Consider the following 26,401-nt stretch of genomic DNA (forward strand, 5'->3'; position numbering starts at 1 on the left):
CTCTCCACATATTCTGGTAGAAAAAAAGAATCATTAAGAAAGCCTTATTCAAACGTCAACAGCTAAAAGAAAACAAAATAGACAAGGTATTCACTGCTTGTTCCAAAAAGAGAAGTCTTAATCAAGGCTTCTGGTGACCAAGAGAAGATATGACCATGACAAAACAGAGGAACTCAACTCTTACTTTCTTTTGTCTTCACTGCCAAGTCTTCACACTCAAATGAAGATTTGGGTAACATAAGCTGGGCGTGTGCACAACAGGGGAGGATGTAGGTCAACAATGTAAGATTTGGTAAAGGAACTTCTTGGTAATTTGAATGCATTCATGTCCCCAAGCCTTGATGAAATGCACCCTAAATACTAAAGGAACTTATTGAAGAACTGTCAGAAGCTCTGTCAATTATCTTCAAGGAAAACTGTGTCAGAGAACTGAAGAAGAATCAATGGGGTTCCTCTCTTCAAGAAACAAAACAGAAAAAGAAAATTCAGGTAGAGAAGATAACGAAGAGGCTAGTCGTTACGATGCAGAAGACAATGCCATGATGTTTAAGAGTCAACATGACTTTGTTAAAAACAAATCATGTGAAAAAGTTTCATCTCCTTCTTTGGCAAAGCAATTGTTTTAGTAGAGAAGGGGAATGCTACAGATGTCCTCTATCTTGTTTACAGCAAAGATTTTGATAAGGTTCTATATGTGTGTTTTTTTACTGACAGCCTGTTCAAGTGCTTTAAATAACAAATAAATAAAACTAATTATTCATACACTGTTGTTAAATTAAACACTTAAATAAGTGTGTTTTAAGACACCAGGCTAGAAAGCAGGAGACCGTGAGCTGTAGTCCCATATTAGCCATGAAAGCCAGCTGGGTGACTTTGAGCCAGTCATTCTCTTTGAGTCCAGCCCACCTCACAGGGCTGATGTTGTGGGAAAATAGGAGGAGGAAGGTGTGTTGGATGTGTTCACCACCTTGAGTTATCTGTGACAGTAATAAAGGCAGGATACAAATAAATAAATAGTAACATAAATAAGGTAAGTCCACAATTGGCTGGTCAATTGCACTGAGTCAGCCCTGATGGTTCTACATTGTTGGTCTGCAGTAATTGCACATATTTGTCTTAGGGCAGATGTTATTAAACATTTTGATTAATGAACAATAATAGGTTTGATGAGCTGCTTATCACATTTGCAGATTTCATAAAATTGAGAGTTTCGGTCAACACCAATGATGACAGAATGAGACAATCTGGACAGGTTAGGAATATCGGAATAAGAGGAATAAGATGTCCTTCACCAGGGAAGAATTACTATATTTTTCTGCTTAACAATCTGTAGGAAATATACCTTTATTTCTCAGCAGTTTATGGCTACTGGAATGATTTCTGAAGGCTATAGGGCCAATCAAAAAAGGGCATAGGACCACATGCAGCATTGCAGGCTAGTGCTGCAGGGAAAAATGTAAGCAATAGATCACACAGCTCAGCTCCAGGGACAAGCATATTCTGATCCCAGCGATTGTATGCTGCAAACACATACATATATGTGTCAGCACATGTCTCTGTACAGGCCAAAATATTTTTGTTGATTATAGAGGAGATGATTTTCAGTGCAATGACTGAGAACAGGCCTTGGAAGCAAGAGCCATTGTGCCTCTCACTTTAAATAAGACCTTTGAGGTGGATAAAGCTCAAACTTTTATCCCACAAAGAAGAGTTACTCTCTTTCCTCCTGATAAGGAGTTCCCTGAAATCCTGGAGGAATAAAATCAACTTGGGGATAGATGAGATAAAATTTCAAATCCAAAAAAAAAGTGCAGATTATTCATTTCTGGCTCTGCAAAGAACTAAACAACAAAACCTCGACATGGTGGCTGCGTTTTCATAAGATAGCTAGCTATAATCTAATTTGTGGCTCAGTGAATGGGCTATCATATCTGCCCTGCGTAAATCCAGATGACCATTAAATAGTGACCCAGACATACAGAAAACTAAAATGTCCAGTGATTATTCAGATTGTTATAGTTCAGACATAGGAGTAGTAAGATTTTAATCTAGCCTGGGTGACTAATTTGGTATGTCAACTGCAACTGGATTAAGTAAGTACATTCAAATGATCCATGCATAAACATTTATGAAAGCAACCATTATTTATTATTCCCAAATTAATAGGTATAATTGGATAACTAGATATGGAAGAGTGAGAAGACCAAATTAAGTCTCTAGTTATCTACTCCTAATTTACTGATCAGGTTCACACAACATAACCATGATTAATATAGCCACACATCCAGACCACAGTGGTTGAGTTGACACAACATGGTAAGCCAAAACAAACAGTCCATATGTGGCTGTAAACCAGACATGTTAAACTCGCGATGTCACATGACGTCGTGCAACGTATCAGAGCCTTTTCGCCATTGCCGGCAATGGGGTGGGCGCAGCTTCCAGATGACATGTCCGGCCTGCGGGGTGGCAGTTTGACACCCCTGCTGTAAACTATTGCTTTTTTCAATTTACAATACCAAATAAACTATGGCTTGGCACAATCTTTAAACCTAGTAATTACGTCTCTGCAGTTCTACAAAAGAAAATGTCAGTCTAGGCACAATGAAGAAAACAACAGCCAAATTCTGTTGAAAATTTGAAAATTCTTCTTTTGATAATCACTAGTTATCAGGCCCTGATGGCATCCACCCAAGGATTAAGGAGTTTAAATCTGAGACTGTAGACCTCACTAAAATATGTAACCTGTCTCTACACTCAGCCTCTGTAATTGAGAAATGTAAGGGGGCCAACATAACTTCAATTTTTAAGAAGGAGTCACGGAAAGATCCACAAAATTAAAGGCTTGTCAGCTGAGCATCTGTTCTGGGGAAGATAACAGAAAGTGCCATTAAAGATAAATTTACCAAACATCTGGAGACACAGGCCTTGTTCGAATATGTCCAACGTGGCTTGACTTAGGGAAGATACTGCCTAGTCTATTTAGGAGTTTTTAAGGATATTAATAAACATGTTATGTTCTTAAACACATTCCTCTCAATAAACAAAGTTTGTATGTTACCATCATTTAACATATGTCATTTACAGCAATCTTGACACGGTGTTTCTTTTTCAGTCTTCTGCCTTAACCTGTAGCATAATTTTTTACATTAAATGCTGGGACAGGCCCTTCTCCATCTGTGCTTTTTCTGTAGCCATACCAAAAATAGGTCAGTAACATGAGGATCCAGATTGTTGGGGGCTAATACACTGACTGTGTAACTACTTAGAGAGTGCTGTAAAGCACTAGGAAGTGGAATATAAGTCTAAGGAGCATATAAGTCTACACTTGTATCCAGTGCTTTTTTTGTAAAAGAAAAAGGTGCCGGAACTCACACGTCATACCCTACAAGGTTGCCTACCCTACAAGGTTCCAACCAAAAAAGGTGCCGGAAATCCGTTCTGAGCGTTCTATGACAAAAAAAAGCCCTGCTTGAATCTATCAGAGTGGCTAATGCGTCCAAAGTTTTATCATTCAGAAAGGTCTATTCCACCTCATGCTCAATCACAATAAAGTGACACAGACAGATTTTAACAATTAACTAATGTGGGCCTTAACGAGCAAGGATGCTTTTAATTAAGCAGTAAAGGTGGCAATAGCTATATCATTTGCATGCCAGCAGTGGCATTCTGATGATCTTTTAAAATGTGTATGTACTGTATTGGACCATAAGAAAGGCCAAGCGCCAAAGAATTGAGGCCTTTGAACTATGGCGCTGGAGAAGACTCCTGCGAGTCCCTTGGACTGCAAGGCGATCAAACCGGTCAGTCCTAGAGGAGATCAACCCTGACTGCTCTTTAGAAGGCCAGATCCTGAAGTTGAAACTCAAATACTTTGGCCACCTAATGAGAAGGAAGGACTCACTGGAGAAGAGCCTAATGCTGGGAAAGATTGAGGGCAATAGAAGAAGGGGACGACAGAGAATGAGGTGGCTGGATGGAGTCACTGAAGCAGTAGGCGTGAGCTTAAATGGACTCCAGAAGATGGTAGAGGGCAGGAAGGCCTGGAGGAATGTTGTCCATGGGGTCGTGATGGGTCGGACATGACTTCGCAGCTAACAACAACAACAACATGTACTGTATGCATCTATGGTTTATTGTGCCTCAACTTGTTCACCTATGTTTTCCAAAGTAGCAAATAACTGTTCTTACTGGTCTCCTTGGTGTCTCTTTATTTTCCCTCTGGATTCTCTCAGAGGGAAAAGTCTACCAAGGAAGTGCTTCAACAAAACTCTCAAGAAAAGATAACTCACCATAATCTGTTTGTAGCTGTGTCCATTAAATGCATTAATGTACCCAATGGATGTTTCATTGGAATCGTGATTTGGAACAATTAAATAACCAGCGGTTTCAATGTGAGCAGATAATTCTTGTAGGTCTTGCTCAGGAGTCTCAGGAAGAGACACAGTGGGATAAAACCATCAATTTTAAAAGCTGAAAAGAAATGTTCCTAATGTTCCCTTTAGATCAAGGGTGTCAAACTCGCAACATCACGTGACATGTTGCGACGTATCATGACTTTTCCATTGCCGGCAATGGGGTGGGTGCAGTTTCAGCATGATGCATCTGGCCCGCAGGCCGGCAGTCTGACATCCCTGTTTTAGATGGTCCGATTGTAGTATTTCAGCATGGAGTATATAACTAACCTATCTTTTCTCCTCCTCACACTACCCCCAACCCGTCCATTTTTTCCTACTGTTTCAGATGGCCAGTTCCAATCAATTGAGGAAAAGAATGTATAATGAAGACTTTTACAGCCATAGCACCATCATGGATACTAAAATCAAATGGATTTGGTGTACAAGAAAGAGAAATATATATCTCCAGCAAAAATGCCATAATAAAATGAGCCTCCAAAAACATGTACAAGCCAAGCCAGATACCCTGATTATATATAAGAAAAATAAAAAAAGAAATTATGTGATGAACAGCTATGGGTCCACCTTGGCCAGGGGTAGGGAACCTTGGCTCTTTTATGACTCATGGACTTCAACTCCCAGAATTCCTAAGCCAGCATGGCTCAGCATAGAAACCTCTCCCTTTCCCCTCAGCATGGCTGGCTCAGGAATTCTGGGAGTTGAAGTCTCACAAGTCATAAAAGAGCCAAGGTTGCCTACCCCTGACCTTGGCTAAGCAGCCAACTTTGGGGATATTTGGTGATGGAAGTCAGAGCTTTCAATGAAAGCTCTGATGGATTGTAAAAACTTGGATTTCCATCCTGGTGGCATTGCTGGAGAGAACAGAGCTTGGATCACATTTGTTTTGCTTGAAAAAATGACAGGATTGGTCCCTGATATTTCTAGTGAGAAATATGGAAGCTGAGATAGAACAGATTGATTGGTGAGCCATTGGCAGTCAGAGTGTGATCAAAGCACCTTATAGACAAATAAGCCAACCAGACCTTATCAAGTAGGTCTACTACAGCCTTTATGATTGAGTGTCACAGGTATTTCCTGTGATGGGGAGGAGTCCCACTCCTTTGTTCATCCACCTACATTCTTTTCCTTCCCTCAGCACTTGCCCAAACATGCCACACCATTTGGTGAGGCTGTTTTTTCAGACTGCCTGAAGGACCCCCCCGCACCCCAACACACACACACTTCAGAATCTTCTGAATATTTAGAAGATGTATTACCCGGCACATTTGTAGGCGTCTTGTTATTTCCTGGGTCTATTTATTTATTTGATTTGTATCTTGCTTTTATTCAGAAACCCAAGATAGTGGCACTCTCCTCTTCTATTTTTCTTCAGCCAAACCGAGCTCACCAGGGGTGTTCTGAGGAGAAACAGAAGGAAGGTATTCCACTTATGTTGCCTTGAACCTATAATTAAACAGTTTGCTCTAAATCAAATAAATAAGATAAGCAACATTTCTGGGGGGGAGGTTGGATGACAGTGCAATACTGGTCCAAAGTCACCCAGTGAGCTTCTTTGGCTGGGGGTGGGCTAGACCCTGGCTTTTCCCATTTGATCCAAAGTCCAACCATTTTTTAAAAATGGCTTATTGAAGGGTGTATTTTTGAGTCCATAATTACTCTCACAATGAAGTTCACTATACCAACCTTTTAACTAGGAATACACGGTCTGTTCATCCTTGAGAAATGAAAGCGATGACAGGGGCACATTCAGACTTACACCCATTTTCCATTCCGTCCTCTTCATCCCCATGCCCTTCCATTCTGCTACAACCTGGCTGGACAAGAGGATGCCTGAGGATGCTTAACCTTGGGCACGCTGCTGTGACAGCCATACTGTACCTCCACCAAGCTGCCCGAAGGCTATAACTTGACAAGTATGAGTTGAGAAGAGGATGGGAGTAGGGAGTAGGGAGCAGTGGGGAACCGCAGCAGTCTAGCTTGCCCAGGAGAACACTGAGGAACAAACACTAGCCATTCCTTAAATACTATACATTTAAGCTCACACAGAGCTGTTTCAGATTCTGGCTAGTCATTCACCATGCAGATCCAGGGTTTCTTTTACCTTGTATTCCTAACTCATCTGCAATTGGCTTTATGCACACTTAGTGTGATAAGCCATCAGTCATGGCTTATGCACCACATTACTTGGATTCATTCACATGAGAGCCAAGCCCCAAAGCAGCACATTGTGGGTTAACACAAGGGATAACAACCCCCTCTCCCTTTTATGTTCTGTGGCCATTAAGCCACTTCATTTATAATTTCCCTTCCCTGCTAAGATATGGATTGTAAAGACATGCATCTGATGAACTGAACTTTAGTCAGCTTTGAAGATTATGCTGTAAGAAGCTTGATCATCCTCAAGCAGCTTCAGTTTATCCTTTTGTTTCGTCCCGTCTTGTAGAATTTTCTTGGCTACCCCTTTTGGAAAGTGCTGGCATTTCAGAAATGAGTGTAGTTTATGTCCTTACCTACTCACTGTGCAATTTATGTAGCAAAGTAGAGCACTCGTGCTTCTTGTGGGGGGGAAATTGTGCTAAAAGCAAGCCACCACATAGTCATTGGCCTGTCATGTATCATCTAAGAAGAAGTAGTTAACTTCACTTCAGCTTTGCTTCCACAAAGAAACAGTGCTGCAACCACACAATCAAGAGTCCATTAACAAGCTTCTCACAAAGAAAAGGAAGCAGTTGGAAATGGAAAACCATGTTTGTGTGGGAGGGAGGGGAGAGAGAGGGAGAGAGAGGGAGAGAAGGGCAGAGAGAATTCCATCAAGTAACACTTTAAAAGCAGTTCTGTATAGGTTAAACAGACCACTTTGAGAGCTATACAACACAGGCACATGAGAACTATGGGTGAGGAAAAGGATTAGTACTTAACATTTACACTATCTTTGGTGAAGTACAAAAGCGATCCATACAGATTATGGGGTTGTGTAGTAATCTTTTAACTGTTTAAGTAGACCAGCTTTAATACTCTTATACTGACAAGACTGAAGAGATTTGCATGTCAAAGGTCATGACCAATGTGAACAAGAGAGTGGCCCAGTTTGTGTCCCACGGGGTTCCTTCTTTCAGATCAGGAAAAGTTTGGAAGCTTTGTGGAAAACTCCCAAGAGCCAGTTGCTTTCCCAAAATAAAGGTAAAGTAAAGGTTCCCCTGCACGTGCGTGGTAGTCGTTTCCGACTCCAGGGGCCGATGCTCATCTCCGTTTCAAAGCCGAAGAGCCAGTGCTTGTCCGAGGACGTCTCCGTGGTCATGTGGCTGGCATGACTAGACGCCAAAGGCACACGGAACACTGTTACCTTCCCACCGTAGTGGTCCCTATTTTTCTACTTGCATTTTTGCATGCTTTCGAACTGCTAGGTTGGCAGAAGCTGGAACGAGTAACAGGCGCTCACTCTGTTACACGGCACTCAGCATTTGACCCGCCAAACTGCCGACCTTCTGATTGACAAGCTCAGTGTCCTAACCCACTCAGCCACCGCGTCCCTTTCCCAAAATAGCCAAGCCTAGATCATGGTTCGGGTTCTACAGAAGATACCTATCAGATGCCAAGAGAGCTCATACAATGTTCTCTTTGCTCTGGAAGTAAAATTGCAACGAGTGCAGTTTCCCTTGCCCAATGCAACCATCCCCAACCTGACATCTTGCAGACTCCAAAGCTGGTGCTCCTGTCTGAATGACAAAGCTCATCATCCACAGCTGTGTTGGTTAACAATAATAAATGCATCCAGAGCGAGCCAAGCAAGCGGGAGGAGGCTGGGTTGATCATGCTCCTGCTATTAGTTTGGAACAGATATCAACCTCACTGTGAATAATAAGGGAGGGAAAGCAGCTGGAATCCTTATGTGCTTGGGCTGAGTTGCTCAAAGGTGGCCTGAGCTCATAATCTTTCGGCTAAGAGTAACTACTAGGAAGATCATCTCTGCTGGAAGCTAATCCTCAGAAAAGAAGACGAAATTATTTCCATTAAAAATGAAAAATGTAAATACCACATAATACCATCCATCTAATACATCGCAGGAGGAGGTGGGGGGGGCGGGGAGAGAAGAGAATCTCTTTAGCCCAGAATTGTTAAAATGTGCAAATTAGTCAACTGTTTCTCTCGGCCTATTTCCCAAATTAAAGAGAGGGGGGAAAAAGCTAGACAAAAGAAATTGGTAAAGAGAGTGCTTTTTGAAAGTACAGTAAGTAAAAAAAGCTAGAGTAACTCAGCGAAGAAAATAAAAGAACCATCTTACAGGAACAGATTCCACTGGGTGTAATGAGACTCCTTCCCAAATTCATCAAGGGACAGGGAACTCTTTTTTTTCTGGAGTTTATTTGCTTGGGGAGAGTTTATCAAGAGATGTATGTGAACACTGCACACACCTAGAACACAACGAGATCAAATTATCCACACTCTTTTTTTCCTCTGAACTAAGACCCTAAAGGTTTTTCCTCCAATGTTTACATTGCTGTATCCTTCTCAATTAGAAAGAGATGTGTTTCTCAACTTTGGAAGTTTGAAGATGTCTGGACTTCCACTTCCCACTGGCTGGGCAATTCTGGGAGTGGGAGTCCACATGTCTTCAAGCTGCCAAGACTGAGAAACACTGAATTAGAGTTATGTATCTCAAACCAAAGGCTGAGCACAGCCCATTGCTGTTGATAGAGCTACAACTTAAAATAGATGTCACAAAACTGTGGGTGAACTTTGTCCTCTCCAGGGATTTCTTAATGACCCCAGCTTTCTTCTGCTACTTCATTTCTGTAAATAAATGAGATTAATTCAGTTGTTTTAAAAAATGGAAGCTGATTGGCCATGAGGTATCAACTCACTTTCTAAAGTCAAACTTGCAATGTCACATGATGTGTCATGACATATCCCAACTTTTTTTCCATTGCCGGCAATTGGGTGGGCACGGTTTCAGCATGACGCATCCGGCCCGCGGGCTGGCAGTTTGACACCCCTGTTCTAAAAAGTCTACAGGTTTTAAGGGAGAGGGATGTAATTGATAAGCCCTTTTTTCCTACCTTGCTTTTCTGCATTAGTCCTCAATGGTGGCCCTTGATTCCAAAATGATAATACACCCATCCTTTTTATCAGAGATGAGCACCTTTCTTCATTGGGATGGCATACCTTTTAGCCAACTATAATTTCAGCTGCCCAAGAGTTGTAAGAGGCACAACACTGATGCATCAGTCAAGAGAGTGGTCTCAATTGGGGGCCCTTTTTTCCATGCTGTTTGGTTGGTTGGTTTCAGCTAAAAGAGGCAATATAAACCTATTTTCTTCTTGGTTTACTAAAAACTCTGTACCATCTAATCTTGTTAAGGGAACTCTGGATACCAAAAGTCACATACAAATGGTCTAGTCCAGGGGTAGGCAACCTTGGCTCTTTTATGACTCGTGGACTTCAACTCCCAGAATTCCTGAGCCAGCCAAGCTGAGGGAAAAGGGAGACATTTCCAAGCTGAGCCATGCTGGCTCAGGAATTCTGGGAGTTGAAGTCCACGAGTCATAAAAAAACCAAGTTTGCCTACCCCTGGGCTAGCCCAAGAGAGCTGGAGTGGCAATATGAGAAGATTGCTGAACCTCTGTAAGGTTACCATATATCTGAACAGGCAAAAGAAGACATAAACAATTAGAAAAGAATGGAGGAGACGGAATGAGAACACATTAACTGTTTGTCTTTCTTAGCACCATGAGAAAAATTACAGCAAAAACTTGCAAAAACTGTACTTAGGCCTATTTATACTTGACATTATTTTTTCTAGCATCTGGTTGTTCAGCAGTAATATTTTTCTAACAAATCTTGATTTTAAAGAACATAATATAGAATTAATGACATGTTTTCCAAGTTTCACCATAGAAACGTATGACAGATCATGTGAGCCACAGTTTACTCTGATTTTACTTTTGAAGGGGCTGGATTGAAGCTGGTTGCTGGAATCAGGAAAGAAATAATGTAAATCTAGGGGGTTGAGTTGGTTGATGATAGATGAGGTGGGGGGGAAGAAGCAGACGATTATCAAGGTCACAAATACATGAACTCTGAATAACCACTTTTATTCCAAATTAGGGGCGGAAAAGACACTCAAAAAGTTGGACAATATTTGATTTGAGGCTCTATCTGTTGGATGAAGGGCATGCTGTAAAGACAAAAGGAGGTCATGTTATCATTTTATAGAATGTCTGGTAAGCCAGGCAGAATGTTCTGATAACCCAAAAAGTATCCACAGTATTTGATTTTTCATATTTTTCAATGATTAGCCCTATTATTTATGAATAATTCATGTTTATATAACACGAAATATTTAAGCTATCTTTAACATTTAGAACAGGGATCCCCAACCTCGGTCTGTGGACCAGCTCCGGTCCGTGGCATGCCAGAAATTGGGCCGTGCAAACAAATGAAGCCCCATCCGTGGGATGCGGGCAACATGCGAATCCGTGCCCCCTCCAGTCCATGGAAAAACCTTTCTCAATGGAACCCATCCCTGTAGCCAAAAGACTGGGGGCCACTGATTTAGAATATTTAAGGCATTGCACTAAGTTTTCAGCAAAATCTTAAATTAATAATATGAAGGTAGATTAATATTATACCTCGCTTCTTGAAATTGGGAGCTGAAAGAACAGTCTTAGACTAGGTACAACTAACAACTAAGCAGCTGATGTTAGAAGATAAGTAATCCAGTCCTTTCTAGATCTCAGCTTAATTTCTTTAGCAGCCATACTGAGTTTCTTCCCATTGGCAAGACCTCTAGCCCAAGGACTCTGAAGAGGCTTCGTTGTCTTTGAAAGTGCTTCAAAGAGGTTGGATGGTCTTCAGCATTTTTTCCCAATTATTCACAAATAGCTTACATTAGGTTCAACCCCATGAACTTACAGGAAAAACTTTCCAAAATAAGAATAACCAGCAAATTGCAAAAAAGTAGTGCTGCATACAGTACTTGGGCTGAGAGAACGCCAATGAAGAAACAGAATTTTTATAAAGGCAAAATCCAATACAGGTAGTTCACAACGTACGACCACAATTAAGCCCCAAATTTTTTGTTGTTAAGTGAGACATTTGTTAAGTGAGTTTTGCCCCATTTTATGACCTTTCTCGCCAAAGTTGTTAAGTGAATCACTGCGGTTGATAAGTTAGTAACCTGGTTGTTAATTGAATCTGCCTTGCCCATTAACTTTGCTTGTCAGAAAGTCACAAAAGGGGATCACATGACCTTGGGACACAGCAACAGTTATCAATATAAACCAGTTGCCAAGCATCTGAATTTTGTTCACATGATCATGGAGATCCTGCAAAGGTCGTTAACTGTGACAAATGGTTCTAAGAGTCCACATTTACAGTGCGACTGCAACTTTGAATGGTCAATAAAGAACTGTTGCAAGTTGTGGACTACTTATACTCTAAAAAACATGTTTAAGATTTAACCCACTCTAAAAGAAGTGGGATTGTTTTCCTCGTGGCATTGTTCTTTGCAAAGCCCTGTGCTTTCTTTTCTGAGCACAAAGAGTAATCACTACACTACCGTACATGGTAATTGGGAGGAAAAAGCAGCTTGACAGCCACACAAAAAAATCAAAAGCTAGATCCTCATTTACAGCATATTATACGTGTTCAGACTTCATTATCTATCTGTGTTTCCTGGGAAAGAATTTGCAAGGCAGGAAAACATGGAAGGGCTTGGCAGAAGGATCAGCCTACTAGATAAGAATGCTATGTGAACTTTCATAGGCCATGTGCCTAAGTTCCAGGCTCCAGGGATGTGGCCAAGGTTCTCCCTACTGGACAACAAAGCCTCCATGAACTTACATATGTTTAAATGTTACGACAGCCTTCCCCGATCTGCTAGAATTAAAACTAGGAATGTAGCCCATTAGGATTGCGTGTCCTGAATATGGCCTTGGGAGTGCCGGGAATTATGGTCAAGTCTCAACACATCTGGAAGACCTCAGAGAGGGAGAGCCCCCTCATTAGTCCTATTAAAAAGTGGTTCCTACAGATTAAAAGACCTTCAAGAAGAGTTTTCAAAATGAACAAGAGGTGAACTTAGGGAAAAGAGGGATTACGGTAATAAAAATTGAACATCTTGCTTATAGAAAAATTGGACCAGTAGAGCCACACTTAAAAACATACATCCATAAAAACCTTCTAACATTCAAGGAATGATGAAGAATAACTTCTTTATTTGGTTTGTCAGATTTTTAAAGCTGCCCAACTCCACTGCAGTTCTGGGCAATCTGCAGTATGAAACATAAACAAAGTCGCACAAAACACGTGTTTTCAGAGACCTAAACAAATTCCTCTTTATCACTACATTTTTCATTCCAATGATGAACAAAACCCAATTTTCAATACACTGTTAACAGACATCCCTCTCTAATTGTAACGTAGTCAAATCAATTTCATTTCAGTGGATTCATATTATGTCACAAGAGAGCAATACATACTTACAGTTCCACCGCTTTTTCAATTAACTACCACATTAATCTTTTGTGGCACAAAGCAAACAGATAAGAAATGTTATAATAACTCCATATCTCTGTTGTTGATTACTTAAAAGATGGAAAAATTTATAATTAAATTGTAATTGTTTTTTACCCATAGTTATATCAGAAAATTTTATGGAAACAACATTACTTGATTTTCTACCTAGATCCTCACAGTGTATTTCCTGGCTAATGTCAAAAAGTTAAGTAGGGTGGACTAGGTTAGTATTGAATAGGAAACCTTAGAAAACATGCAGCATTATAGCTTGGATTGTGAAGTTCAAAAAAAAAAACCTGGAAGAAGCCATTGCTAAACTACTTCTATATTATTGCCAAGAAAATAAGCTGGATGTATTCAAAGAGTCACCAGGAATTGACCTGAAGACTTTATGATGTAGAAGACTGCAGAACAATAAACTATATCCTGATGTGAAATACAAGGTAATAAATAACTTAAGTCACCAAAGTAAATAACCTTCAGAGGGTAAACACACAGACAAGCATAGACTCAGAAACACATACACACACACACACACACACACACACAGAGAGAGAGAGAGAGAGAGAGAGAGAGAGAGAGAGAGAGAGAGAGAGAGAGAACGAGAGGGAACGAGAACTGTACTGTACTGTTGTCAGTGTAATACACATCATTGTACAGTACTTTAAACCAGCCCACTGTTTTGTGGACAATCATCTATACTTTGCTGAGACCTGAACTTCCATGGAACATAAATTGGATGAGCGAAGTATGCTTTGCAACTTCACATACTGTATTCTCTTCGCTTAGATTTCAGCCATCCTGAACCCATGGTCTTCAAGCTTTTCCTTCAGCAATCCAAAGGCAACTTTAATGCTGATTCTGCATTATGTCAGGCCATACACTTTTTAAATTCTGAATTTTTAGATAAAAGGTAATCTTTGCTTGGATTAAACTCACTGAAATCAATAGGAGTAAACAATTTGCTTTAAATAGCGCTAAGCTATATATCCAGCCTTAATTTTGACGATAAATTGCTTGAGCAAGCTTTTTTTAAAAAAAGACAAGGTTGCAATTTCTACAAATATTGCAGAAAAGCAAAAATAATGATACAAAATATTCCATAATATTTTGTCTCTTGGATACCTGGGTTTCCAAGTCTTTAATTATGGTCAAGGATCTGACCCAACATTCTTAAACTGATTGATTGGAGTCTCTCTGATAGGAGAAAACTTGGTTTAATGAAATTGGCTCTCCCAAAATTTTCTTTTTCACAATAAAGTTGCTGAATCTTTTTTGCACATTTACTTAAGAATATCATTCAAGAATATCATTCAGGCTTACTTCACTAGCATGCCTTTCATTGCACTGTTGGTATACCCTAAAGCAATGTAAATACCTTTGAAATAAAGCATTTTTGTTTTTAATGCAGTTCAGCAATGTCTCTGGAGGGTCTGCTAAATTAAATTCCTGCTGGGAAATCTGACTGGGCCAGATGTTATATTTTGATCTTCCATAATAATTGACATGAGGACTTTGTTTTATAGCCTGCCCGCCTGATTACAATTGGAAGGCTTTGTATAAATTGTATGTTTGCAGTTGTTGAGAAAGATAATTAAGAGGTCAGGTAAGTTTTTGATTTGTTGGTTAGTTTATTGACATCAAAAATTCAGGATATTATATAACTGAACAAAACAGTCTTCACTAGCAGCCTGTTTTCACAAAACTCAGATTCTTATATAAAAATGACACTGCTTTCTACCTGAATCTTTCTAATAACATCTTATTAGAGGCTAAAGATTATTTCTGCAAAATACTAGCAAAGGTTCAAAAACTCAAAATGTGTACAAGTAGTTGATCTATGTCTAGTTAGTACATTAGATTGAATGTATGCATTTTCTGTGGAGTTCTCTCTGTATAATATTTTTGTCCTCTGTTCTTCTCTTTCCAAAATAAACTTTTTATTCCCAGAAATTTGGCTGGGAATTTCTTTGAATAGGGTGGCATTGCTGCAATCTTACAAAATCCTGGCTAATTCTGTTTCTGGGGTTTTGGAATGAAAACAAAAGTATCTTTCTTTTAAAACTTCTCCCTATATCTGGCCTAAAGCGGACTGATCTTCGGAGCCTAGAAATTTCCCAAGCTCGGTATACTGCAGTCTAATCAGGAAAGGATTCATCTGGAATCTGCAGGTAAAGAACACTGCACATCGCATTTATGACAAAAGTGAAAACAAAGCAGCTGGGTTTAAGGAGAGTGACACAGCTGATAAAATGCTGCAGGCTAGCTTAATACATCCAATCTTGTAATGGAGCAAAAAATATTTGCATAGGGCGGACAAAGAACTCACAGACCATTAAAACGCAATGCCTATCTTCAGCATCTAGTTGTTAATAACCGAGTTTAGCAGAGGTACAGAAATAGGGGTGAAAGAAAAGCTGTGTGGATTAATAAAATGTAGGGAACAAGGGGCCGAAAATGGGCTAACTTCTCCATGTTTTGTGTGAGTATCCTTCCAAAAGGGCAAGTGGGGAAGGGGAGGAGTTTTCCCCGAAGCAATTGAGTTTGGATGCAGGGTGTCTGCGAGATGCAGGCAAGAAATATTATACAATCATAGTTCTTTTTTTTTATTGAAAAGTTTTAACATACAGTTTATCTTTAACAATCCCCCCTCCCCCTCCCTTCTCCCTCCCCCCTCCCTCTCCCCCCTCCCCCCGTCCCCCCCCCGACTTCCCAGAGCTAAATACAAGGTATATATTTAAAAAAACAATCATAAACAACCATATACTAAAAACCATAAACTCTAAAAACCATCACTCTCTAGCTTATATAGGATAAAACAAACCTTAGTAATATTAAATATATATAGAGAAGCTAAAATAGAAAAAGAAAAAAAAGAAAGAAGACTTATTCAAATGCTACATGAAACTTCTTAACCCTATACTTGTTCTGGATAAACTCAATCCATTTTCTCCATTCCATAATATAACGTTCTTGCGAGTGATCTTTCAAATAAGCCGAAATCTTCGCCATCTCTGCCAGGTCGGAGACCTTTAAAGTCCACTCTTCTATGGTCGGCAGTTCCTCTTTCTTCCAATACTGACCTATCAAAAGTCTTGCTGCCGTAATTAAATTTAACATCAACTTAGTGTCCACAACCGTAGCATCCGTGATTATTCCCAACAAGAAGAGTTGCGGACAAAACTTTATCATTTGTTTAAAAATCTTCTGCATATTCCACCAAATTTTTATCCAGAAAACCTTAATCTTTTTACAGGTCCACCATACATGAAAATATGTTGCATCTTCATCACCACATCTCCAGCATTTTGGCTTATAATTCGGATACATACTTGCAAGCTTTTTAGGATCTAGATGCCATCTATAAAACATTTTATAAAAGTTCTCTCTTAAATTTTGAGCTTGTGTAAATTTTACGTTCCTCACCCAAATCTTTTCCCATGTGTCCATTGTGATAACTTCCTGGATATTTTGGGCCCATTTTATCATACAATCCTTAACAAGTTCTGTTTCTGAATCAATCTCTATCAATGCAAGATATATCCGTTTAATATGTGCTGGTCCCTGATTTCTAATTTGCTTTATCAGATTTTCATCAGTCATTGTAAAACCATTTTTCTGATCTTCTTTCCACCTGGCCCGTAGCTGAGTATATTGAAACCAATTTTGAACAATCTTCTCGTCTCGCAAGAGACTATATGGCTTCAAACACCAAGCATTTCTTTCCAAGCTTAGAATCTCCTTGTACGTAGTCACATCATGTTTGAAACCAGCATGTATATTTTCTATTGCGTGTTTTGGAATTGCCCACAATGGTATCTTACAATCTAACTTATGTCTGTACTTCTTCCAAACTCTCAGCAATGCCTGTCTTAAAATATGCACTCTAAACACATTATCTACCTTCTTATCATACAACAAATATGCATGCCAGCCAAACAGCAAGTCGTGGCCCTCAAGATTTAATAATCTCTCTTGTGTCAAATTAATCCAATCACTTATACCTGTTAACGCAGCAGCTTCATAATATAATTTAAAATTAGGCATTTTAAGACCACCTCTTTCACGAGTATCCTGCATAATCTTAAGTTTAACTCGTGGCCTTTTCCCTGCCCAAACAAATTTGTTGATACCTCTCTGCCATTCCTCCAAATTAGAATCTTTCTTAAGAACCGGTATCATTTGAAATAAAAATAAAAATTTAGGCAGGACATTCATTTTTACTGCTGCGATTCGCCCCAACAAAGACAATTGCAGTTTTTCCCAACTCTCCATTTCTTTTTGGATTTTTCCCCATAATTTTTCATAGTTATTTTTATATAATTTTGTATTAGAGGGCGACAAAAACACCCCCAAATATTTAACCCTTTTGACAATCTCAAATCCAGTTAACCCTTCTAAAAGGGCCTTTTGCGATGCTGTCATGTTTTTAGCCAAAATTTTAGTTTTCTGTGCATTAACTTTAAATCCAGAAACCTTCCCATATTGCATTATTATCTCCATCAGGTCCACAACAGAGCTCTCCGGCTGGGTCACTGTAACAACCAGATCGTCTGCGAACGCTCTCAATCTATAATCCTGATCTCTAATCTGTATACCCTTAATTCTTTCCGAATTTCGTATTTTTACCAATAATATCTCCAATGTTAACACAAATAACAAGGGCGATAACGGACACCCTTGCCTTGTGCCCTTCTCAATATTACATACTTCTGTCAGGCTATTATTAACTATTATTCGGGCTGTTTGTTTTTGATATAATGCCCTGATTGGTTGCAAAAATTTATCCCCAAAATTCATTTTGTCTAAAACTTTCATCAAAAATTGCCAATTCAATTGATCAAAAGCTTTTTCAGCGTCTAAAAAAATTAGCGCCGCAGGGATCTGGTTGTTCCTTTCCAAAAATTCCAACACATCTACTATATGCCTCACATTATTTTTCATTTGCCTACCACTAATAAACCCGGTTTGATCCCCATGAATCACCCGTTGCAGAACCCTCATCAATCTATTAGCCAACACCTTAGCAAATATCTTATAGTCTGTATTTAATAGTGATATCGGTCTATAGTTTTTTACTTGAGTAGCATCTTGGTCTTCCTTCAGAATCAAAGAGATAAAGGCAGTTCTCCAAGATGGAGGCACCTTTCCCCCCTCTCTGGATTGTCTGGAACAATTCCTTTAACGGTTTAACCATCTCTAATTGTAAATTTTTGTAGTAGGCCGCAGTCAAACCATCTGTACCTGGCGCTTTGTCTACCTTCAACTCCTTAATTACTGTAAATATTTCTTCTTCTGTAATCAGTTGATTAATCTCCTCTTTTTGTACTTGTGTAAGCACCGGGATGCTAGCATTCTCCAAATATTCATCAATGTCTTTTTCATTAATCTTCTCCTTAGCATATAAATTAGAATAAAAATCCACGAAGGCTTCCTTAATAAAATCCTGTCGAAACACCATTTTTCCCTTGTGTTCAATTTTGTCTATATTAGAAGCCCTCTGCTTTTTCCTTAGTCTATAAGCTAGCCATCTACCTGGCTTATTAGCATTGCAAAAAGTATTATGCCTGGCAAACCTCAAATTGGTTGCCACTTGATCAGCCATTAATTTATCAAATTGTCCTCTTAATAGCTTAATAGCCTCCTTAGTCTTCACATCCAATGGATTCAAAATCAAAGCATTCTCTTTTTCCTTAATTTCATTCTCCAATTCTTTCCTTCTAGCTTCCAAAGTACGTCTATGTTTGTTGTTCATATATATCAACACTCCTCTCATATAGGCCTTGCTAGCATCCCAGACCATATCCATAGAAGTATCCTTATTCATATTAATTTCAAAAAAATCCTTCATTCGCTGTTTACACTCTTCCACATTTTCCTGGTTTCTAAACAAATTCTCATTTACGCGCCACGAGCGCCTATCTCTGTTATCCTTATTAATCTCTAACCATACTGGGCTATGGTCAGAAATAGCTCTTGCACAAATCTTTATCTTCTTAATCCTAGAAAAGAAATCATTAGTTAGCAAAATAAAGTCGATCCTAGAAAAAGATTGATGTCTATCAGAAAAAAAAGTATAATCCTCTTCATGCGGGTGTGTGTCCCGCCAAATGTCTCGCAATTCCAAATCATCCTTCATTTCAAAAAAAGACTTAGGCAGTCTGGCATGACACGGAATACGCTTAAAAAAAACCAGCCTTGTCCATCTGTACGTCCAGAACGCCATTCCAATCCCCCATAAAAATAAACGATTTGTAATCCAACTGAGTAAGCTTTGTGTGAAGTAAGCTAAAAAAGTCAGCCTGTTGTTGTTGTTGATTAGGAGCATACAGTCCAACTAAAAGCGTTTTTTTGCCTTCTAACAACAAGTCTATCATTACGTATCTTCCATGCTTATCTGCTTCAATTAAGTTCGCTGTTATAGCACTTTTAATATAAACAACCACTCCATTTTTCTTATTCATTGCAGAGGCAACAAATTGCGTACCCAGTCTTGAGTTCAGTAAAAACTTTTGGTCCATAGCCCTAATATGTGTTTCTTGCAAGCATATAACATCAGTCTTAAATTGTTTTAAATATAAGAAAACTTTCTTTCTCTTCTGAGGCGAATTTAATCCATTAACATTCCAAGTCAAAAATTTAGTCGCCATTCTTATCGCCCCGAAGCTTTTGGAGCACCTCATCAATGGCCCTGCCTCCTTTGGCCCGCGCTCCTCCCACTGCCTCGCTGTAAGTGCGCTTTGAAAATTCCATAAACTTCTGCTGGTCTTGTTCTTTTATTTGTTTTGCTCTTTTTAAAGCAGCACGCGTCACCCTCTGCTCTCCAGGATCAGCCAACGAAGTTATAGTTTGATCCCCTCCTGCACCATTCTCCTCTGTCTGTCCATCTTCGGCCTCTTGAGGTTTTCCTTCTCCAGATCCCTTTGCAGCTTCCAGAAGTGATAGTGGGGTTGCTTTTAAAACATTATTGTAGAATTCACGCGCCTGTGCCACAGTAACCAGACGATATCTTTTACCTTCATGCATCGCCACCAGCCCAACTGGAATCTCCCATCTGAACCTTATGTCACGTTGTTTAAGTTCCTGCACCAGAAATGCAAAGTCCTTTCTTCTCCTTAAAATCTTTGGAGGAATTTCCTTTAAGACCAAAACTTCTTGATCAGCAACCACTACTTTAGTATCATAGGCAGCTTGAATAACTTCATCTCTAGTTTCTCTCTTTGTAAAGTAAACCACCACATCTCTAGGTAACTTCCTCTGTCTGGCAATCCATGAATTTACACGAAAAACTTTATCCATACATCCCTTTATTTCAGATGCTGGCTGACCCAATACTGCTTCCAGGGCTTCAGAAATCAGCTGCTTTAAATCTTTAATATTTTCTTTTAAGCCCCTAATTCTGATAGCATACTGCATCTGGTGAAACTGAACAAGGCTTAACTCTCTGTCTGCTTTATCTTCATTCTCCAATACCTTAACTTCTAATACAGCATTTTTTGAGTCAAATCTTCCACTTTTTCTTCCAAACCTTGTACACATTCAGCCACACTTTCCACTGTAGACAAAATGTCTACCCTCATCGCACTAAATTTCTCTTCCATCCTCTCCTCTATTCTCTCCTACATTTTTGCCAGTTTATCACTCAATGTTACTAAAATTATCTGGGCATGCTTTTCAAGGGCATCTTGTAAATCCTTCGATGTCAATGCAGCAGGAGGAAGCAAGGCTTGCAACGATGTCTGTTGCACCAGAGAAGTTCCAGCACTCCGAAGAGTTTTTGAAGGAGGTTTAGCCGCCATCTTTTACTTTCACTTGTGACGCACTTTCACTTTAAGTTTAAAAAGTCCATTAAGCTCGAGAGTAAAATATAATAATCCTCTTCACCTTTTCCTCTTGTACCGCTCTGCCTGCTCCTTTTGTTCCAGAGTCTTTCCTTCAGGCAGGGGTGGTCGCAAACGCCTGGCTCTGCTCCAAGAAATCCGGAGCAGAGACGCTGACCAGCTGGGAGCAACCCAGGCTGCGGGGGAGTTCGATCCTTCAGCCGCCCAAGCTTTAAGCTCAGGCGGCCCCGGAGAACTCGACCCCTACCTGGGGCCTCACCCCCTCCTCTTCTCCCGAGGAGGGGGCTTCAAATTCACCCAAACAGCTGATCGGCGCTGTTTCGGGTGAAAATTACACAGCTGAGCCGCGGGCAGCCCGAAAAGGCTGTCTCCGGCACAGCGCCGCCACCGGAAGCCCCCAATCATAGTTCTTTAAATAAGCAGAGCAACCTGGTTCACATACATTTATCAAGGTTCACAGCACTGAGCCACAAAACAGGTGGTGTGATGGCATAAACTGAATCACAGTCTGGTTGCTGAAAGGCAGTGATGGTGAACCTTTTAGAGACCAAGTGCCCAAACTGCAACCTAAAACCCACTTATTTATCACTGGGTGACAGGTGGGCATGGCCCACTGGGTGGGCATGGCTGTATTGGTCACGGCACATTGGGTGGGTGTGGCCAAGGTGGGCATGGTCACCTCAATGTTGCTCATGGGGAGGGACGCCTGTGGGGGGTGGGCAGGGATGGAGGAGATCCAGGGGGGCTCTGGCAGGTGGGGCGGTAGGCAGGAGGCCCATCCTGCAGAGTGAGGCAAAGCAGGGCAGGGGTGCCATTGCCATAGGGCAAGGCAAGGTCCAGGGAGGCTGCTGCCTGACACCATCGGCCCCCGCACACAGAGGCCAGCGAGCGCATGGGGATTGATGGTGTCTGTCAGCAGCCATAGCCTGCTTGCCCCTCAACCGGCACACTCTGGGGCTCTGCACCCAGCAGTTCAAAGAAGCCACCTCTGAGCTGGATGGCCAGCCGACAGCTGAGGAGGTGATGCAGTGGGTCATGCCCGGGAAAAGGAGAGCATGCGAGGCCAGGAGGGACAGGATGGTGGGGGGAGGGAAACCAGCTGTGCTGGGATGCATCTGGCCATGTGGGACCTCGGCGAGTTAGCAGACGGCTGGTTGAACAGGGACGGTTGCCATCTCCGGGGCATGGCATGCGTGCCCACAGAAAGGGCTCTGAGTGCCGCCTCTGGCATGCATGCCATAGGTTTGCCACCACTGCTCTAAGAATACACTGGACAGGCTGGCAATGTGCTCTTCCCATATCTCTAAAGGCTTGTTTACCAGATATAGTGGATTGAGACGTCCCTTCCAAGGTATTGCCAATATACAAAGACAACTAATGGTTAGTTAGGCTGACAAACGGTATTCAACGAGTCGTCCTTAATGGTACTACATCTACATGGAAGGAAGGAAGCAGTGGGGTACCACAAGGTTCTGTCTTAGGCCCAGTAGTTATCAATACCTTCATAAATGACTTAGATGAGGGAATAGATGACACTAAGCTTGCAGGAATAGCCAACACCCCAGAAAACAAGCTGAGGATCCAAAAAGATCTTGACAGACTTGAACAATGGGCCCTATTCAACAACATGAAATTTGTTAGGCAGGAAAAAATTTGTTAGGCAGGAAAAAAACAAAAGTACAAGTACAAATTAGATGAAATCTGCCTCAAAAACAGTAACTGTGAGAGGGGTCTTGGAGTCCTAGTGGATGATCACTTAAATATGAGCCAGCAGTGTGTGGCAGCAGCCTAAAAAGCTAATACAATCTTGGTTGTACAAAGGCATAGAATAGAATGTATAGACTAGAGGCATAGAATCAAAACCACATGAAGTATTAGTACTGCTTTATAAAGCCTTAGTAAGGCCGCATCTGGAATACTGCATCCAGTTTTGGTCACCGCATTACAGAAAATACGTTGAGACTTTGGAAAAAGTGCAAAGAAGAACAACTAAGGTGATTAAAGGCCTGGAGACTAAAACATATGAAGAATAGTTGCAGGATTTGGGTTCGGCTAGTCTAGAAAAAAGAAGGACTAGGGGTGACATGATAACAGTATTCCAGTATTTGAGAGGTTGCCACAAAGAAGTGGGGGTCAACTTATTTACCAAAGCACTTGTAGGCAGGACAAGAAACAATGAATGGAAACTAATCAAGGAGAGAAGCAACCTGGAACTAAGGAGTAACTTTCTAACAGTGAGGACTATTAACCAGTGCAACAGCTTGCCTCCAGAAGTTGTAGGCACTTCATCACTGGAGGTTTTTTAGAAGAGACTGGACAGTCACTTGTCTGAAATGGTATAGGGCAGGGGTCAGCAGCCCGTGGCTCTGGAGCCACATGAGGCTCTCTATGCTGCGCCTCCCTGTCCTCTGCCGTCGTGTGCAGCCCCACAAACAAAAGACTAAAAAAAAAGTTCAATCAATCAATTCCAACTTCTCTCGGGGAAAAAAAAGATCTTGCAAAGTTGAAACTGATTGATTTTTTTTAGTCCCACAAACGTCTTTTGTTTGTGGGACTACATACAGCATCGGAGGAAGTGACGGAGGACCGCATCGGAGCTGGAAAGAAGGTGCCACGTGGGTCTGATCGGGGGTGAGAAGGGGGGGTGTTTCTGCCAAGCATCTTGTACGGAGCCGGGGAAACAGCCCAGGTGGGGGAGCTGCCAATGCCACTGCCATGAGGCTTGGCAGATCCCCCCTCCGAACGGCCATGTTCCCCCCTCCCCAGCCAGCCAGCCAGCCACCATTGCCCGACCTACTCCTTGCCTGGCTGGCCAGTTGGCACAAAGCCTCACCGCTCTTCTCCTCCTCCTTGTCCTCCCCACTCAAGCAGCCATCAGGGGCTTGGGAGCTTCGGATGGAGCCAAGTTGAACAAAACAGAGGCGCAGCAGTGAGATTGCTCTCAAACAATGAGCCGGTGCGCTGCTCGCTCATTTACACCCACCTTATTGAGAGCAATCCCACTGCTGTGCCTCCACTTTCTTCAACTCAGATGGAGCCAAGGAGCCACTGACAGCCTCTTGAGTGGGGAGGACAGGCTTTGCTGCTGCTGCTGGGCTATGCCTGGGCTACACCCTGCCACTGCCTCCCAAACTCCACCTTCGCCACTGGGAGAAGCAGCGGCGGGGTGCTCTGTGAAGGGGGAAGCAGCAGTGGCGGTGAAGCGCTCCACTGGGTGGTGGTGGGAAGCAGTGGTGGCGGGGCGCTCCGTTCGGGGGGGAAGCAGAAGGGTTTTGTGGCTCCCGGTGTTTTCTTTTCGGTCGGAAACAGGTCCAAATGGCTCTTTGAGTGCTTAAGGTTCCCAACCCTTGGTATAGAGCAGGGGTAGGCAACCTCGGCCCTTTTATGACTCATGGACTTCAACTCCCGGAATTCCTGAGTCAGCTACGCTGACTCAGGAATTTTGGGAGTTGGAGTCCATGAGTCATAAAAGAGCCGAGGTTGCCTACCCCTGGTATAGAGTCTCCTTCTTGAGCAGGGGATTGGACTAGAAGACCTCCAAGGTCTCTTCCAGCTCCATTCTCATTGACTGAGAGTTGTCTTTGTGTATGTTGTGATTCAGGGTCAGCCTGTGGGTTCGGCAGTTGGGTCAGACGACTCAGAGGAGGAGGAGGAGGGGGGTGTTGAAGAGCTTGCTGAGGGGGTTGGACAGCTTGATGAGAGCCCTCAGCCAGGCCCCTCTCACCTGGTCACGACGCAGACCCAGCTGTGTGAGCCTGACAGCGTGGATGAAGATGACCCACAGCTGGCCCTGTTCAAGGACGCCCGACGCAGGAGGCAGTCAATCAGGAGTAAACAGAGGAAGGCAATGGGGCTCCTCAGAAGGAGGCAGAGAGAAGCCACGCCCTGAACTGTATTTAAGGGGGAATGCGTGGGAGGGCTGGTTTGCTGAAGGCAACCACTTGAAAAGCTCCTGTTTCTTGGTTCGTGTCTTGTTCTATTTGTTTTTGTAGCAATAAATTTGGCAGGCGTAATTCCAGCCTCTTGCCTTCTTGTAAAAGGGGTTGTCCCTGCCTTTTCTGCAGGGGCGGTAGCAGGCTGCTACAGAACAGTGTATTGAGAATAGATAATCTGAAATAAAGAGGTCACTCATCTGCAGACCATCTTCAAACTCTTTCACCCACCAGGAAAGAGACCGGGAGACCACTGCTCCAGCTTCCTCCTTTCTGCTGGATCCAAACAAATAAATGAAAGCTCAGTATCTCCCTGGTGGATCATCACCATCAGGAGCATGGATTTTTAAAGATCCACAAACAGCTGCAGGACTGGGATAAAACTAACCTCCTTAGGGATGGGTCAGTGCAACATGTTAGTCACTCTTCCTCATGATCCACTTAAATGTGTCATGCAAAGAAGGCCAACACAGACTCTCCCAGAACAGAGGCCTGGGCCTGAACGAGATCTGACTATAGTGCCCAGCTTAATAGATGACATGCAGACTTGATCCTAAGAGAAATCTTGTCAACCTTGGCTTCTGAAATTAGTGAGGAATATAAAACCTCTTAAATAGCCAGCTGGTCTAAATACCGGTCAGCTGTTTTGCAGATTAGGTGAAGAGAATTGGAATATGTACAATGTACATTAACCTCTGAGTAATATTACCTGATTTGGGGGAGAGCTGCTTGGTGAATGTTCACACCAGGATTAGAATCCTCTAGTAAGTTGCCCTTGATCTGAGACCAGGTCTGGAAAAATGAACATTGGATTTGGCTGTAATACAAAAGAGATTATTAAAAACTCAATTTTTACTACTTTTCTCTGAAGTGGTTATTTTAAAATAGGTTAACCTCATCTAATGCTATGCCAACGTAATCTAGATTCCTTTTTTTTGGAGGCAACCGAAAGTTGTTGATTTCCTGCGTTTTGAAAAGAACCATAAGGAGTTGAAGGAGATTTTCTACAGCTATCAGATAGCAACAATATGATTTTTTTTTCTTAGAAGGGGAGGGCTTTTACTTTGGAAATGAGGAACAGAGGGGAAGGGAGGGGCAGAGTTTGGAGAAATATGAGTCTTTTTCACAGAAACTATTTGGGGAGTATCTCGCATTGAGGTCTTCTCTGGCCATGAGGAATTCATATTGCACAATTTCTATGAAACTCTAAAAACTTCCCCCCCCCATGCTTCACAGTTACCTTAAGGAAAGGGAAAGTGGTTGTGTTGGGGTTTTTTTTGTATCAATAAAATAAACAAAATAACATGATTATTGAGAGATGGCTTGTAAAAGTTGCCAAGAACGAGTGGCTGTGGAGAAAAAGATGAAATGTATTCAAATAGAGCAAAAATGCAGAGATCTCCGGGCTTGTCTTTGCTAGAAACAAATGCCACATAATATATCCCAGGTAGGAAATTGTAAGCCATACAACACTCCCACTTTCTATGTGTCCCAGGATAATGTTGTAGGATCTGAGTTGGTCACCGGGACCAGAGATTTAGTCTTCCAAGCTTTCGGACTCCTTCCGGAGGCCATTCTCAGGAAACTTCTCTCTCTCCAGAATGTGTGCATTGGGTGTTCTATGCTGAGTATTTCTGTGGTGCCTGGTTGTGTGTTCTTTTAATTGTTAATTAGGATGTTGATGCTGCTGCAC

General features: G+C 41.6%; 1 long non-coding RNA gene across 1 annotated transcript; it reads right to left on the reverse strand.

Annotated features, from left to right (window-relative positions):
- LOC310636838 lies at positions 1–25,509 on the reverse strand. The gene is made up of 3 exons (XR_014491810.1): positions 25,418–25,509; positions 5,675–5,815; positions 1–13 (listed from the first exon to the last, which is right to left on the reverse strand). It is a non-coding gene; the product is annotated as an uncharacterized lncRNA (long non-coding RNA).
- Between the last annotated feature and the right edge of the window lie 892 nt (positions 25,510–26,401).

Source organism: Vipera ursinii, assembly GCF_947247035.1.
Source record: "Vipera ursinii genome assembly, chromosome: 2".
In the NCBI taxonomy this organism is placed as follows: Eukaryota; Metazoa; Chordata; class Lepidosauria; order Squamata; family Viperidae; genus Vipera; species Vipera ursinii.